The 15,430-nt window shown below is 33.7% G+C and overlaps 1 long non-coding RNA gene across 1 annotated transcript; it reads left to right on the top strand.

The window, feature by feature from the left end:
* Positions 1 to 991: 991 nt before the first annotated feature.
* Positions 992 to 5,362, top strand: LOC140016136 (uncharacterized). The gene is made up of 2 exons (XR_011822489.1): positions 992 to 1,462; positions 3,072 to 5,362. It is a non-coding gene; the product is annotated as an uncharacterized lncRNA (long non-coding RNA).
* The last annotated feature ends 10,068 nt before the right edge of the window (positions 5,363 to 15,430 follow it).

The raw sequence follows: 15,430 nt of genomic DNA, 5'->3' as shown, positions 1-15,430 counted from the left end.
ACTCCTAATTTCCTTAAATGGAATGAAAGTTTAAATGTCATATTTCGCACATAGGTATAGGGGATAAATATATATATATATATATATATATATATAGAGGAGAAATATCATGCAAAATAGTAAGGATCTAGTGCGTAGACGATCCCTAAGGGTCTAGCGTTGGATTAACCCATGTTTATGAGTTCTCATTAGCGTTGGACTGGTGAAAAATAAAAAAAAAGGTCACAACTAGCGTTGGACTAGTGTAGTGATGTCATACATTTATTAAAATCAAATAAATCATATAAAATATAATAAAGCAAGTAAACACATAAATCACATAGAACACATAGCACATAAGCATGATATCTAGATGCAACGACCCTAAGAAAGCGAGTAAACATATAAACACACAAGCATGCAAGCAAATAAAAGCGAATAGAGACCTAACTATTACATTCGGAGCCCTAACTATAATCTAAAGGGGTAAAGAATAAAATAATAACCTAACTATTACAATTTGGCATTTAATTGCCTCTCAAATAATCATCAAAATTAAATTTATAAAACTTAAAGTAAAACAAGTAAATAAATAAATAAAACACTTAAGCCATGCAATTATACATACAATACGTAGGAGCACATAAAAGATTTTAAATAATAAAAGAAAATACCTCCTGTGAGAACTCGGGAAATTTATGTGTACACTTCAAATTTATTTCATTACATTTAATCTGTAATTAGAAATATTATAAATAACAAATAATTGGTCAAATTAAATGTCTAAATTGAAAATTTTATAAAATTGAGGATTTAGAAATATCCTAGAATGGTGGAAAATTTTTTTATAGAAATATATAAATTGGAACAAATGAAGTTCGGAGTCCATGCAAGAAATCATAAAATTTCAGCCCTTAGTGCGTAAATAGGCTAAAACTAAAAGACCAAACCAATCTTAAATTTCAGATTAACTACCATGCAGCCAAGGAGCAAGCTGTCAGAATTTCACAAAACAAGAACCGAGAGAGGAAATACTTGGAGAGATTAGAACCTACTGGAAGCTAGATAACCGTCTGCTAAGTTCAAGTGGTGGAAAGGAAAAAGAGTAGAAATTGTCTGACAGTTTGGGGCGGTGAGTAACTCCTATTTAGACAGCTACCAGTAGGGAACTTACTACCAAAATTGCTGAGTAAGCAGTGACCGAATGAGAGGAGCTAAGAAATTCATTTGTGCACTAGTTGGGCGGTGACAAGAAGAGGATACCAGGCAGCCCCTGACTTTTCTTTCTTTCCTTCTTTATTTCATTCTTTCTATCTGGAGAGTGGAACTAGAGGTGAGGAGAGGAAGCTGATTAACTCCATTAGCTGCTAAACATAAACAAACAAACGAACGCAAGGAACGGGAGAGATAGCTGGTGCAAGAGTTGAGGAACCGAGGCTAAGATTAGGAGCAGTCGGCAACCGTTAAAACTTAAAGGAAAAAGGTAAAATTCTTGGTAACCTTCCTTCATTTACTGAGTATAACTGAATATATGTGCTGCATGTTAGTTTTTAGCAAAGAAAAATAAGTTTTAACCAAGGAAAAATCTGATGAAGTAATAAAATTGAAGCTGGACTGAATCTGTTGGAACCGAGAGATGGTTAACTGAATTGCAGCTTGTTATCAATGGAAAAATGGCAGAATATTATAGGAAATGCATGAAAATGTTTATTTCTGGCATTAAGTGAAGTTTAGCTATAGAAACTTGTGAGAGTTGAAACTTTGAGTTGAAAACAAAGAAAGAAACCTGCTGCTTCATTCGAGAGAAAAGGAACTGGATATGTAGCTTATTATTCGAGATTATGGAACAATTTTCGTCTAAGAATTCAAGCTATATGTTTACACTCTTGCTCTATCTGAGAATCTAAAGTAGAGTTGATAACTTGAGTGAGAGTTTTACAAGAATTAGTTGGAAGTTTTGCTAAGCTGGCCGAAGGAGGAAAGATGGAAATTCTCCAGCTTTCTCTATAGAATTTGGTTGCAGAATCTTATTCCGTGGTTCAAACACCTCCTAACACATTAATTCCAACGTACTTGATGAATGTTAGATGATGGTGAGTACTGCTAAAGGAAAATTTGTTTAGTAACTACTTACCTGCTGGAAAATGTTGTGTCGACAAGATGAGAACAGAAACGCAACTTGTTGTTTGGTATTTTGGAAACACAACTCCAACAAATGCATGGAGATATGTTTAATCTCTTGTCTTAACAGATATTTGCCTTTGAAACTAATAAAAACTTCGGAAATCCTAGCTATATTTGGCGAAGAAAGCTGATGAAATCTGCTAAGAGGGCCGAGAGGGAGACATAAACTCCTGATCAGCTTTTCTTTCAAACTCCAACTCTGTAAACTTTCATATCTGATATTTAAGGCTACTCTGCAGTTTAATAGTTATATTTGGCTCAATGAGTTGGAGTTAAACTGAAGAAATTAGGGAGGAAAAAGCTGTAAACCAAGCTGCTATATTGCTAAAAGAGTTAGTGACTAATGCAATTGCTGATGACATATTAGGTGTGTGTCTTTTTATCGAATAAATTGCTGAAACTAGGTGTTATTTGCCCTGGTTTATGCTGGACCAAATGTATATTAAGTACTTAGTGCTTTAAGCAAGTGAAAGATGGAGTTTTGCTGAAAATTTAAAGTAATATTGCGGGAATTTCGTTTGTTGAAATGGTGACGAGTTAAGCTTTCTATGATGTTTTTAGAGACTCTAAGGTAACTTCTTATCGCTATATACATAAAATGGCTTCTAATCACTTAATCTTGTCTTCACAAGCATTCTAAGATTATAAAACTTGAGAGGCTGGTGTAGTGCAATAAAATTTAATTTACAAACAGCTTAGAATCGGGCTAGTTTAAAAGGGAACCAATGGAGTGTTTCTAAGCTTGAATCTTTGAATCTTGAGTGGAAAATAGTTTAATCCTAATTTAAATATTTATAAATTATAATCTTAGAACATATGTATATTTCTTGGTTAAAATGATAAAGTCAATAAGTTTCGAGATAAAATGTAGAATTAATAGTAAATATATTATATTTTGAATTTTAAAGTCAAACTTGGGAGATTCGGTTTCTCCAGCCTTATTCGTCCTAGTTGCTGAGTTCTTTGGGAGGGGGTTGAATGCCTTGTTCCAGCAGGGTCGCCATAGATTTTTTCAGGCTGGAGGCCTTAAAGTTCCATACTTGCCCTTCGCGGACGATGTCTTTGTGTTCACGAGGCTGTCACAAGAAACCTTAGAGGCAGTTGGCGATTTCTTCAAGCAATACCAGCAGTACTCCGGTCAAAAGATTAATGCAGCCAAAAGTTGCTTTGTGTGTCCGTCAAGGGCGCCTGAGGTGCAAGTAGATCTTGTTTCTAACATTCTGAGGTTTCAATGACAGTTCTTTCCACTAGTCTATCTTGGGGTTCCCATTTCTCAGGGTAGGTGTTCTTCAATTGCCTTCGACGGGATTATTGCAAAGGTGAGGGTGTGTGTCTGCCACTGGAGCACGAGATTGCTGTCCACCGGGGGGAAATTAATTCTACTAAAACATGTCTTGAATTCGATGCCATTGTATCTGCTGCAGGTGCTTAAACCCCCCAAGGCAGTCTTAGTTGCATTGGGGAGAATATTTAACTCCTTCTTCTGGGAAAAAGCACAGGACTGGGGGAGAAGATGTGCTTCCCCACGGAGGAGGGTGGATTGGGGGTGAGGTCATTGGACGACATGGTCAAAGTCTTCTCTTATAAGTTATGGTGGAGACCGCGTCAAAGAGGATCCATCTAGTCGGACTTTATGTTCTCTAAGTATATCGGAGACCAACACCCACTTCAGGTAGCGGTGGCCAAACCGAAGGGTATATGGAAGCGCCTAATTGGTATTTGAGAGATGGAGGAGGCCCACATTTCGTAGAGTCTGGGACCGGGTATGGTGGACTTCTAGCTTGACACTTGGTGTGAGCTTGGACCCCTCCGTACATTGGTGCCAGCAAATAGGGGCAGCCCTCACTTTTTGGTGGCAGAGTTCTTGGGACGGGAAGGGTGGAATAGGGACCGGCTCCTGCAATGGCTTCCGGATCACCTCGTTGATTCGATTTTGGACATCCTTTTCGACATGGAGGGGCAGGATCGGGTCATGTGGGCACGGTCAGCAAAGGGGTGCTTTTCGCTAAGCTCGGCTTGGGAGCTATGTCAGCAACATCGAGGCGGCTTCTCAATGCATGGTATGGTTTGGAATAGGGGTGTCTCGCTGAAGATGTCTATTTTTGCTTGGAGACTGTTAAGGAACTGTGTTCCCTTGGATTCGGTGCTCCGTCGGAGAGGGTTGCCCTCGGTGTTCAGATGCTCCTGCTGTCTTGAGGATGAGGAATCGGTGCTCCACCTGTTTGTCAATGGCCCAACGGCACGGGAGGTTTGGGGGCATTTTGGTAATAGGTTTGGCATACTTCGCTTTCCGCTTGAGGATCTTCAGCTACTATGGATGAAATGGGCCACGTCACTGCCTCGCCTCCCTGCACATCATATCAGATGTATCCTTCCGATACTGGTATCTTGGTTCATCTGACAGGGTCGGAATAAGGTGAGGTTTGAAGGGCAAGCCTTTTCAGCTCAGAGGGTGATCCGAGAAGTGGTTAACTTCATACATGACTTGGGAAGAGCGAGGAAATTTGAGAAGGCATAGTTCTATGGAGACATGGAGAGTGATTGGGCAAGCTTGGCTCGTTCAGTCGCCCATAAATGGCAAGCAGTGGTAGTTACATGGACTAAACCTCCAACTCAGCGATATAAATTAAACACATATGCTAGCATGGTCAATGGAAGGATGAGTGGAGGAGGGGTATTGCGCGACTTGGAGGGTAGACTTATTTTCGCGTTTTATAAGGAGTTTGGGGAGAAGGGGGTCTTGCAAGCTGAGGCACTAGCAGTACTGGAAGGGTTGCGAGTGTGCGCGGCAAAGGGGGTACAGGAAGTGTTGGTGGAGGTTGACTCTGCGGTTCTTATGTCACTAGTCAAATCGTCAGCTCTGGGGGGTTGGTCGCATTGCAATTTGCTGAGACAGATTCGTCGACTTTTGGATCAAGTGTCTGTGTCATTTATCCACATCTTTTGTGAGGCAAATATGGCTGCAGACAGGTTAGCGGCTCTGCAAGGTTATCCTAGTATGGTTTTTGACTCTGTTCAACAGCTACCGAGGGAGATTCGCGGCTGCCTAGCTATGGACGCTAGGGAATTCCCGTCCCTTAGACTAGTGCCTTGTTAGGCGGTAGGTGGTAAGGCTCGGTCAGTTTATTCTCTAAACCTATTGTATCTGCTTCTCGTTGCCTTGGAATAAATAAAAGAAAGCTAGTTTTTTTTTTAAAAAGTCAAACTTGATTTTAATAGCTCAAATAATAGGGTAATAAATAATAAGTGAACATCTACAAATTACGTATTTGCTTTGGAATTATTAACTTGTCCCAGGAAGTAGCTGTGAGCCAGGAAACAAACTCGAGACTCGAGAGTAGTTCATTTGGATATTTGGTGAGTGTTTCTGAATTTATGTGTTTAACTGTTTATGTTTACTTAAGTGAAATTATATGATAAATGTGCTTATTATGGAATATTGCTAGTGATTCATTGTGAAGTGTATCTCAATTGTCCCTCGCCTTCTAAGTTGGGAGTGTACTTTATTGCACTCGACTTAGTTGAACTTGAAGATTGATAATTGATCAAATGTTACTGTAAGTGTGCATGAATGTAAGCCGTATGTGTACTTTACCACATCGGCTAAACTGGGCCCCAAAATCCTCTGTTCAACGGACTATTCAAGCCAGCAAAGGGCTTGGTCAGATAGGACAGAAGGTTTGGGTAACTGTTTCGGTATACTCGAGTATTACCCTAAAGTTGGAGATTATTGAACTAATTATTGAATGTAGGAGATTGTTTATTGCTTTGGAGGACATAGGGAGGTGAATTGGTGGAGTGTGCAATGATTTTGACATGACTCCCAAGAGGAGTTTGTATCCTTTTGAAAGTGGCTCTAATGCAAACACCGAATCCTTTTAAAAGTAATTGCTCAGTGACGTGTTCTCTAATTCATTCAGTGAAGTGCTCCTTAGTTGTTTAATTTTATTACTCGCTTAATTTTACTGGTTTAAGTGTTTATTGAATGTTACTTTTTTGTCAAACCTCACTGAACTTTAGCTCAGCCTTTTAGCTTTGTTTTCCTTACAGGAATTGGAGATTGAAGAATGATCATATAAGTTATTTTTGGAAGATCCGTTAGTGTGTATATATATTGTAGTCATGGTTTCTTTGGTACCTTGAAATAGTCAAATCTTTTGTTTTGAGTTTGGTATAGTATAAAGAGTGGATGTTTGGATGTTTAGCATAAGATGTTATCTCTGAAGTTAATGTGAAAATTAATGAGTTCTGGTGAGAGTCAGACAGACGATCCGCTAACCTTTAGGGTACACCCTAAAAGAAGGTGGGGTCGTCACACCTTCCCTTGAAGTAGTAGCTAATTGGGTTTGGATTTACCCTATTTAAAACTCCAAAAATCAACAAAGTAGTTAATGTACCAATTTAATTAACAAATAACAGCAATAATATGTAAAGAAATGGAAATAATTATGAAATTGAACAATTAAAGCTTTTAAATGAAAGTAAACAACCTATATTCAAGAAATTAAAACAAGCAAGGACCTAATTGAAATAATTATAAAAAGTTTTAAGGGTCAAATTATTATTATTACAAAATTTTAGAGGTCACAATCAAAGCAAAATAAAGCTCTTAAAAACTAATTAAGCTCTAATTATCTCCTAAAACCAGAAAATAAATTTATCTAAAACATGGTTAAAGCATAAGAAAATGATTGAATTTCAAAAGTGTAAAATTGATTGATATTTCCATATTTTTGAGCCATAGTACATTTAAGCAAAAATCCGGGGGTCAAAATCTAATTTCTAAAAAAAAACATGCAGCTTTCGAAGCTTTCTTTCCTCTGCAACAATTCTTCTGCAGCTTTGCTTCTTATGTCGAACGCAAGTAGCAAAGTCCAAACAAACAACAATCTTTCAACCCAAAACAACAAGATATGCATTCTATCATTAAGACCCAACCCTATACTCTGCATTCCTAAAGATTTCCAACCCAGATCACGCAAAAAGGAAACCAAAGAACAGCCATGAACTCTTGCGGATCCATCCACAGGAACCTTAACCCAACAAGAAACCATGCAATGACACAAGATCAAAGATTCAAAATTCCACCTCCCCCACCAGATTCGCAAAGAAAACATCTTTCATTCATGGAGTCCAAACAAAGTTCCGAGACATAACTCAGATCATGAGTTGCAAAACTTTCAGAGATAAATAAAAATGACATTTTAGTGATCCAACACATGATTCAAAGCCCATCACAAGATCATGCAACCCAGGTTTCAAACCAGAGAAACGGCAAGATAACAAAGGGAAAAAAAATGAAGATCTTGCTTCATAGTTGTAAGATTAGCACCATGATTCTTTCATTTTCCTTTCTCAAACACATCAAAGACTAACAAAACACAGCAAATGATGAAAAGACCAGCGTTTAACCAATGTGCATGACGATCTAAATGATAAAGGTACGGTCATGGTTATCACATATTGACAAACAACTCAAGATTCACAGCTTATGCACTTGGATTCTCATGAAAAATAGTGTTAAAGCACCCAAGAGAGAAACTGAGGTTACCTTGAACCCTTCGTAAAGTAGAAGGAACGTGAAAATCCTCCAAGAGATCACGCCAATCTGGAAACGAAGTTCAAGAGGTTTTTGCTGCAGAAATTTCAGCGATAACGACCTCGTTATTTTGAGAGGGTTGAAGACATTTTTGCTGCACGATTTCTTAGCAAAAGTTGTTCATGGATATCCAGAGACGGTGTAGAAAAAAAGAACTCGCTCAAACAACCAGAAATGAAGTCATAAATTGATCAGGAAAGAGGCTGGTCGGTCAGCCTGATCTGAAATTTTTCCAGCAGAAAAAATTTTCCTTCCGTCCCTGATTTCCTCTTCTTTTCTTTCTTTTGCCTTTCGTTTCCCTTTCTGATCCTCCCCAGACTCTCCCCAGATTCTCCCTTTTTCTTGTTTCTTCCCGTTCTTTTTCTTTTCTTTCTCTTTTTCCGAAGCTTTCTCCCGTTTTTTCCTTCCTCTCCCCAAGCTCCCTTTTTCCTTCTATTTTTCGTTCTTTTTCCTCTCCTGATCTCCCCAGATTCCTCCCTCCTCCTCTCTTTCTCCCCTCTTTTCTTTTTCTTCCCCTTCTCTTTTTCTGCCCGAAACCCCTTTCTTCCTTTTTCTCTTGCTTTCCCCCACTGCCCGAAGCTCTCCTCCCCATTTCCTCTTTTGTTCCAGATTTTTTCCTAACTCTATACCTGTCTTGCCACCTAGCCTTTGGCATGTGTTGGTGTGCCAAAAACCAAAATCACATGGCTCATTTGCATACATTTCACCTAACTATATTGCATGCAATCCACCTATTTTTGTTTTTTTTTAATTTTATTTTTCAAAACAAATTTAGGGTAAAAAAAATGTTAAACTCCTACTTGAAATTGCCTTGCAAATTTTCATTTATTTTGAAAAAATTAAATTTGAAAAGATTAAAAACAAATTTTTGTGACACTTTTCTTTTTTCGGAAATTTAATGCAAAAAATGTTTGTTTTATTTATTATTATTTTTTTTAAAGAAGATGAACCTTATTCAAAAATTGCTAACTATCATTTTGCGAACTTTGGTTCAATAAAATAAAATAAAAATAAGAATAAAATAAATAAAAATTGAAATTGAAATTGAATTAAATAAAATTAAAATTTTGGTGTCTGCATTATATATAGAATATCAATTGTCTATATATTTTCTATAATTTAATACCTATGAATATAATAACATGATAAAGTTTTAATAAATTTATTGTCTAGGATGCAAGAATTAATAAGAGTTAAACTTGTATTAATATGCACCTAATAAAATGAGAGAAATAGTATAATAATTAATATAACAATAAAATTGATAGAATTAGTATAACAAAATTAGTATAATCTGGACTTTTTTTCTAAGAGACTGTTCGTAAAAATGAGATCCAACCACTAAATGAAAATCACATGCACATATATTCTATTATATAAATTAAATTAAATTTAGTTCATGTATAAAATGATTTTAAAATAGTTAGCCTTCTTAATACCATATTATTTAACATCAAATTTTTTTGGCCAAAAGTCTCAAATATCCATGACATATGTATGAGAGATATTTTTACCATATTTGTTTCTCTTTTTTTTTTTCATATTTGTATCTCACATCTAATCATTGATGTTAATTTGAGAAATAATATTTTTCATAATAGAATTATTTTGAATTTAATTAAAAAGTTGAGATTTTTTGAAAAATAAAAGTGAAATATTTTGGAAACTCAAAATTTAAAAAATTGTTATTTTTTAGCAATTGTTGCCATTGACATTTCATTTTCGAGACTAATTTTTATCAGTGTAAAATTAGAGTTATTAACAAGAATTGAAGTTCCATTGGTCTGAGAATTGACATGCTATTGCTATTATTTTACATGTAAAACTACTTAAAACTAGTTTTAATAAATGTTTGTGGTAAACTAGTTTATGGCATATATTTTTTAAGACTAATTTATTAAAATTAGTTTATAGCATACATCTATTATATTAGTCTGATCGACTTAAAAGGTTCTTATTATCATGTATACATTCCCTGTTATTTTGCAATTTGCACCTATTTTACTATTCCTATTATCACTGATAAAAGTACTCCAAATTAAAGCACAATAAAATCAAGATATTTTTTACCTTTTTGATATAGTAGTTATGTTGTCTAGAAAATTAATAAACTATTCCTACAATTAATACATAGTTTCTCCTAAAAGTAATAATTTTTTGTAAATGAATTTGACTAATTTTGTAAAAGATTTTATATATTTTCACTGATATAATCAAGAGAATTTTACACCTTGAAAATATAAATAAAAGGCAAGGACAATGGCATGAGTATAAAGGTGATCAAATGCAATACAAATCACATCATGAGTTCAAATATGATTTATTTAGATAATCAGTAATTTAGTCCTGGTCAACATGCGATGCATATTGATTTCCTACAAATGAAAATATTATTTAGTAGTTATGCATTAATGGAATTCATAGTTTGAATACAATCAATTGAGCACCTATTTCCTTTTCTTTAAGTAGTTATTATTTGTTTTGTTACTTAGGTTAAATATTTATATAAAAAATAATAGCAACATAATGCCAATCCTGGGACCAACAGAATTTCAATTATTGTTAATGGAACTAATTTTACATTGATAAAAAATTAGTCTAGAAAATGAAAAGTCAATGGCAACAATTGTTAAAATATAGCAATTTTTTAATTTTGGAAAACTAAAAGCTAAGTTCCCACAATATTTCACTTTTATTTTTTTAAAAAAATCTTAACTTGTTATTAAATTCAACATGATTCTATTATCAAAAAAATTCTTCCTCAACTTAACCTAAATGAGTAGATCTGAGATACAAATATGGTAAAACATCTCTCATACATATGTCATGGATATTTGAGAATTTCAGCAAAAAATTTTTTATCGTGAAAATAACATTATATTATAGTGTGATAATTATTTTAAGATCATTTTATACATGAACTAAATTTAATTTAAATTATAATATAGATTATATATGCATGTGATTTCGTTTAGTGGTTATATCTCATTTTATAAACAATCTCCAGGGGAAAATAGGCCAAATCATACCAATTTTGTTATACTAATTTTGTCATTTTTATTATTGTATTAATTTTTATACTATTTCTCTCATTTTGTTTAGACTACATTAATACAAGTTTAACTTTTGTTAATTTTTGTGTCCCAGACAATAAATTTATTAAAATTTTATCATCAAACTATAGAAATTGTGATAGATAGACAAGTGATATTATATATATAACTAGAAAGATTTGTTGTTATTTGTTATCCAAATTTTCAAACTTTTCAAAAATTGAAAATAATTAAAAAATTACAATATGCGAAAATTTTATTACATATTTTACAAGGTTATGTGAAAATTCAAAATAATTTTCATAGTATTTTAAAATAGATGAATACAAAATATTTTTAAATTATACATACAATAATGTATTCACAAGTATATTACGAAAACTTACTAACCAAGGTACTAAGTTTCAATCATTAATAAAAATCTTACCATTATTTCAAATAAACTTCCTAATACTAGTTTGAGATGAGCTTTTTAAGTAAAATAGTACATTTGTGCCATAAATTGGTAAGTTTTGATCATTAATCAAATTGACTATGCTATTGATAAGAATTACTATTTATGTATAAAAACTTACTATTACTTGAGGTAAACTTACTCTTTGAAAAATAAGTTTGGGACATGAAGTAGTAATCTTTAAAAAGTAAGTGTTATATTCATTCCAATTTACCTTTTGATGCATAAAAGTTACTAATTTGTTACGTAAACTTATTATTTTAGATGAGGAACTTACTTCCTTATTTTTAGGCATTATCCTATTTAGGTGGACATTATTCTATCTTGGCAGATGAGTCCAACAGGTAATCAAATGGCCGCTAAAAATGTGACTCCAAATGTTGAGACTCTGAATTTGTCTTTAGGGAGAAAAGTAGTTTTCATTCTCAATGTTTAGCCCCTCTGCCAAACTAGTCCCTAATTTTTAGGCCACAAAATGGACACTTTCATGGATTTAAGGTATGGGATAACTTCATAAACCTCCCCCGTGATTTTTGACAATTGCACTTAAATACCTTCTAATATTGAAAATTACATTGCCCTTCCCTTGAATGACATTTTTTTTTATAACTATTTCAACCCTTGTTAGGAAAAGCTTCCTTAAAAATTGAGAAAAAAGTTTTGACACATAATTTTCTACCAAATCTACCCTTATTCTATGTAGGAGAAAACATACATCACTTTTTTATGAAATACCAAAAAAAAAAGCAAAAATATTGGCCTTCCGATGATCCTTTCAAGACAACAAAGTATACATATAGAAAAGTTAACTTTTGACTGTTAAAGATAAGAAGAGTCATTGCACTATCAACTACAATGGTTCTATCCTGACAGCATATAAACTAAAGAAATTGTGAAAAGCATGCATTCTATTTTTCAGAGAAGGCATTCTTTTATGAAGTGAGTTGTGACCTGCATCAAATATTAGAGGTACACATTGACTAGTACAGCAATTAAAGAGCAAGTGTGTCTTCATCAAGTTACTATATAAACCCAATTCATGGAGGAACATCAGTGAGGATTAAAAACAAAATTTGTGGTCGCGGATGCAGAGCAACAATTAGAATTTCAGAAAGTTAAAGATATCTAGATAGATTATATTTTTGCTGTGCCAAATATAACTATATCAAATGGTATAATTGCATTGAAGAAGAAAAAGTGAGCAGTGAACGACAACAGTTAGTTTGATATTTCACACTAGATAAAGAATCACCAATTTGGGGATGCTCTAGTTTATTGAGCTCTTTCTTATCAAAACTAGTTTGGGTTTTGATAAGTGCTTGTTTTGCATATTTGTGTGTGGTTATTTATGTGTGTTTTAGTGTGTTTTTCTTCAAATTTGAGTCCAATAACTAGGCTTTTGGTTAACTTTTGCATTTTGTGGTTAAAGTGGAAAATATTGCATTTCTATGGACTAAATAGTTAAAACTTCATGATTTATAGGTTTGATTAATTCAATCATGAATTGGAGTAAAGCTAGTAGATGTTTGGATGATTAGACGTGCATTCGAAGTAATCATGAAACTTACAATTGAAGAAATGCAATGTGCGCGATACTACAGCAAGGAAAGGAAAGATTCATGAAGAAAAACTCATTTGAAACAATCCTTGGACGGATTCAAACCTCCCAGAACCGGATTGTAGCATGGATTGCAAGCAGAGAGCTGAAGGCCCCGAAGAACAAGCAATTATAAGTGATTCGTGAGTGGATCCGCAGACTAAAGATCCACCATGCATGGTGTTTTTGAGCACTTTCTCAATAGAAACAGGGGAGCAATCTAGCCAACAATCCATGCGCAGATTGTCGGCCAGATTTGAGTCTTAGAAAAGCTGCAACTTGTGCAATTTGCACAATAATTGAGCCTTCTCATGGATAAAATTGGGGGGAGAAATAGAAAGGAATACAAGGAGAAAAACAACCACAAACATGTAGATCTTAGGTTAGATTAGGTTAGTGTAGGAGTAGATTAATCATTTCATCTTTGTACTTGCTACCATGAATGAGGATTGAAGTTGAAGATGGAGAAGTTGGATTCTAGTGACAAGTGTTTGATCTTTCCTAACACTTTAACTCTTGTATTTGATTTCTTTGTTAGTTATAATATAGGATTGGGTTGTATTTGCATTTACTTTATATTTAGCTAAAATTTCATCCCTTGGATTGGATGAACTTGCTATGATTTGTTTGTGAGATTTGCTTGCAAGGTTGATGCTATTGCTTTGAGTTAGTTATTTAGCATTTTTGTTCTTATAATCATGATTAACTGGCCATTAGTTGTGATTATTTGAAGATATTGGATTATCAATGAAAGTTAATTCAATGTTAGTTCAAAGAAGTGCTAACCTTAGGGAGTACACTCATGACAATAGAGGTGCACTTTTGTGGCTTATTTTATAGTAATTTCATAGAAATTCATGAACTTGTAGCTAATTTCATAACTACAAGAGTATGTATGGATTAGTTATAGGTATAGTTGATTCACTATGAGAGTAGGTTTCACATGCATAAAGAAATTACGCCATAGCTAATCGAGATATTAGTGTTCAATTATCCAGGTAATACTGCTAGCAAAGAGTGGTTAGGAATTCCATTCCCTAAAAGCTTTCTATTGTAGTTTGCACTTTGCACTTCATTTTCTTATATGTTTGAAGTTTAGATTTACTTTACTTGCATTTATGAGCATCTGAATAATAAAGAAATTCAAATAGTGACGATAATTGATCACTCTTCCTTGTGGGATTGATTTTTAATACCCTATACTCAAACATGGCCTGTATAGTTACAGTTGTGTATGAGGTATTTAAAAATTTAAAAATTTAAAATTTGAGATAAAGATTGTTTTAATATACACACCCCATGCCTATTAGGTTTTTTTTTTTTGAAATAAGGGTATTGTTTAACATCTTAGCTTTTGAAGTTGTGATGCCTCTAGCTAATTGGCACCAAGAAGTAGAAAAAAAATTATATTTGATGCAATTTCGTTTTCTTATTTTTTTTCAATAGTAGAACACACACAAGTTTTTTAGGGAAATTTGATCATTTGAAACCTATAGATGGTGACATTTGGTTACATCTATCTAAAAGGGAGTACTTTAATTTTCAATATTAGAGGGTATTTAACTGTAAGTCTGTAACTGTTAGAAACCTCGAGGGAAATTTCTGAAATTATCCCTTGAGGTATTCGTAAGATGAATAACCAATATTTTCAATGTTAGGCATAATGAGTAGAAGGAAAAGTATGGTTAGCCTCTATTGGGATGTACCATTAAACCTAAATTAGATTTATCCGCTAAACATGACAGTAGAGCTACTTATGAATGTCTTCGCAGGGGACTTGATTTTACCAAAAATGATGAAAATGTGAACTCCCAACCATTTATGTGTTGGAGAGATCGCATCATATTTTGTGCTGAAACACATTATAAAGCACAAGCTGAAACAGGTGGGCCAAACTAGGTCATTTAGGGACCAAAAAAAAAAAAAGAAAAGAAAACATGTTAGGGATCAATATGCATGATTTTAAGTATAAGTTACTTTAAAAGAATAGTTCACTTATATTAGGCACCACTTGTATAATTTTTAACATTACAGGCTAATAGCATGGAGGTTCAAATAACTTTGATTTTTTTTTTCTAAATTTTTAGCTCAAAATTTAAAACATAAATATAATTCATTTAAAATTTTTAAATACGTAAAATTTTAAATTCAAAAATATTATGACATTTCCAAGTCTGTAACATATGGACTTCAATCCACAAATTCTAGTTATCTTACTAGGGTAAGAACAAATTTATACATTTGGAGCGTAGGATCATATAAGTGCAATAGCAAGTGTTTTTTTTTTCAAGGAAAAATAGCAAGTTTAACAACTAAGGTTATTACTCTTAAAAGACTCAATCTTGTAATTCACCCTATTAGTTTCAAGTTCCAAATTTTTCAACCTCAATTAGGGGTGAGCATTCGATGCAAAATTGAGAATTCAATTAAATGAATTTGGTAAATTCAGTTATTAAACTTGTACAAATCTAAACCACTTTCAAATTCGAATGGGCGATATCCAAATTCATTTCACTTCTGAATTTGAATTCGGAAATGGTAATGAATTCGGGTTAACCATTTTC

The sequence above is a fragment of the Coffea arabica genome, chromosome 10c, assembly GCF_036785885.1.
Source record: "Coffea arabica cultivar ET-39 chromosome 10c, Coffea Arabica ET-39 HiFi, whole genome shotgun sequence".
In the NCBI taxonomy this organism is placed as follows: Eukaryota; Viridiplantae; Streptophyta; class Magnoliopsida; order Gentianales; family Rubiaceae; genus Coffea; species Coffea arabica.
The sequence above is the reverse complement of the archived record's forward strand: the minus strand, read 5'-3'. Positions and strand labels throughout refer to the sequence as shown.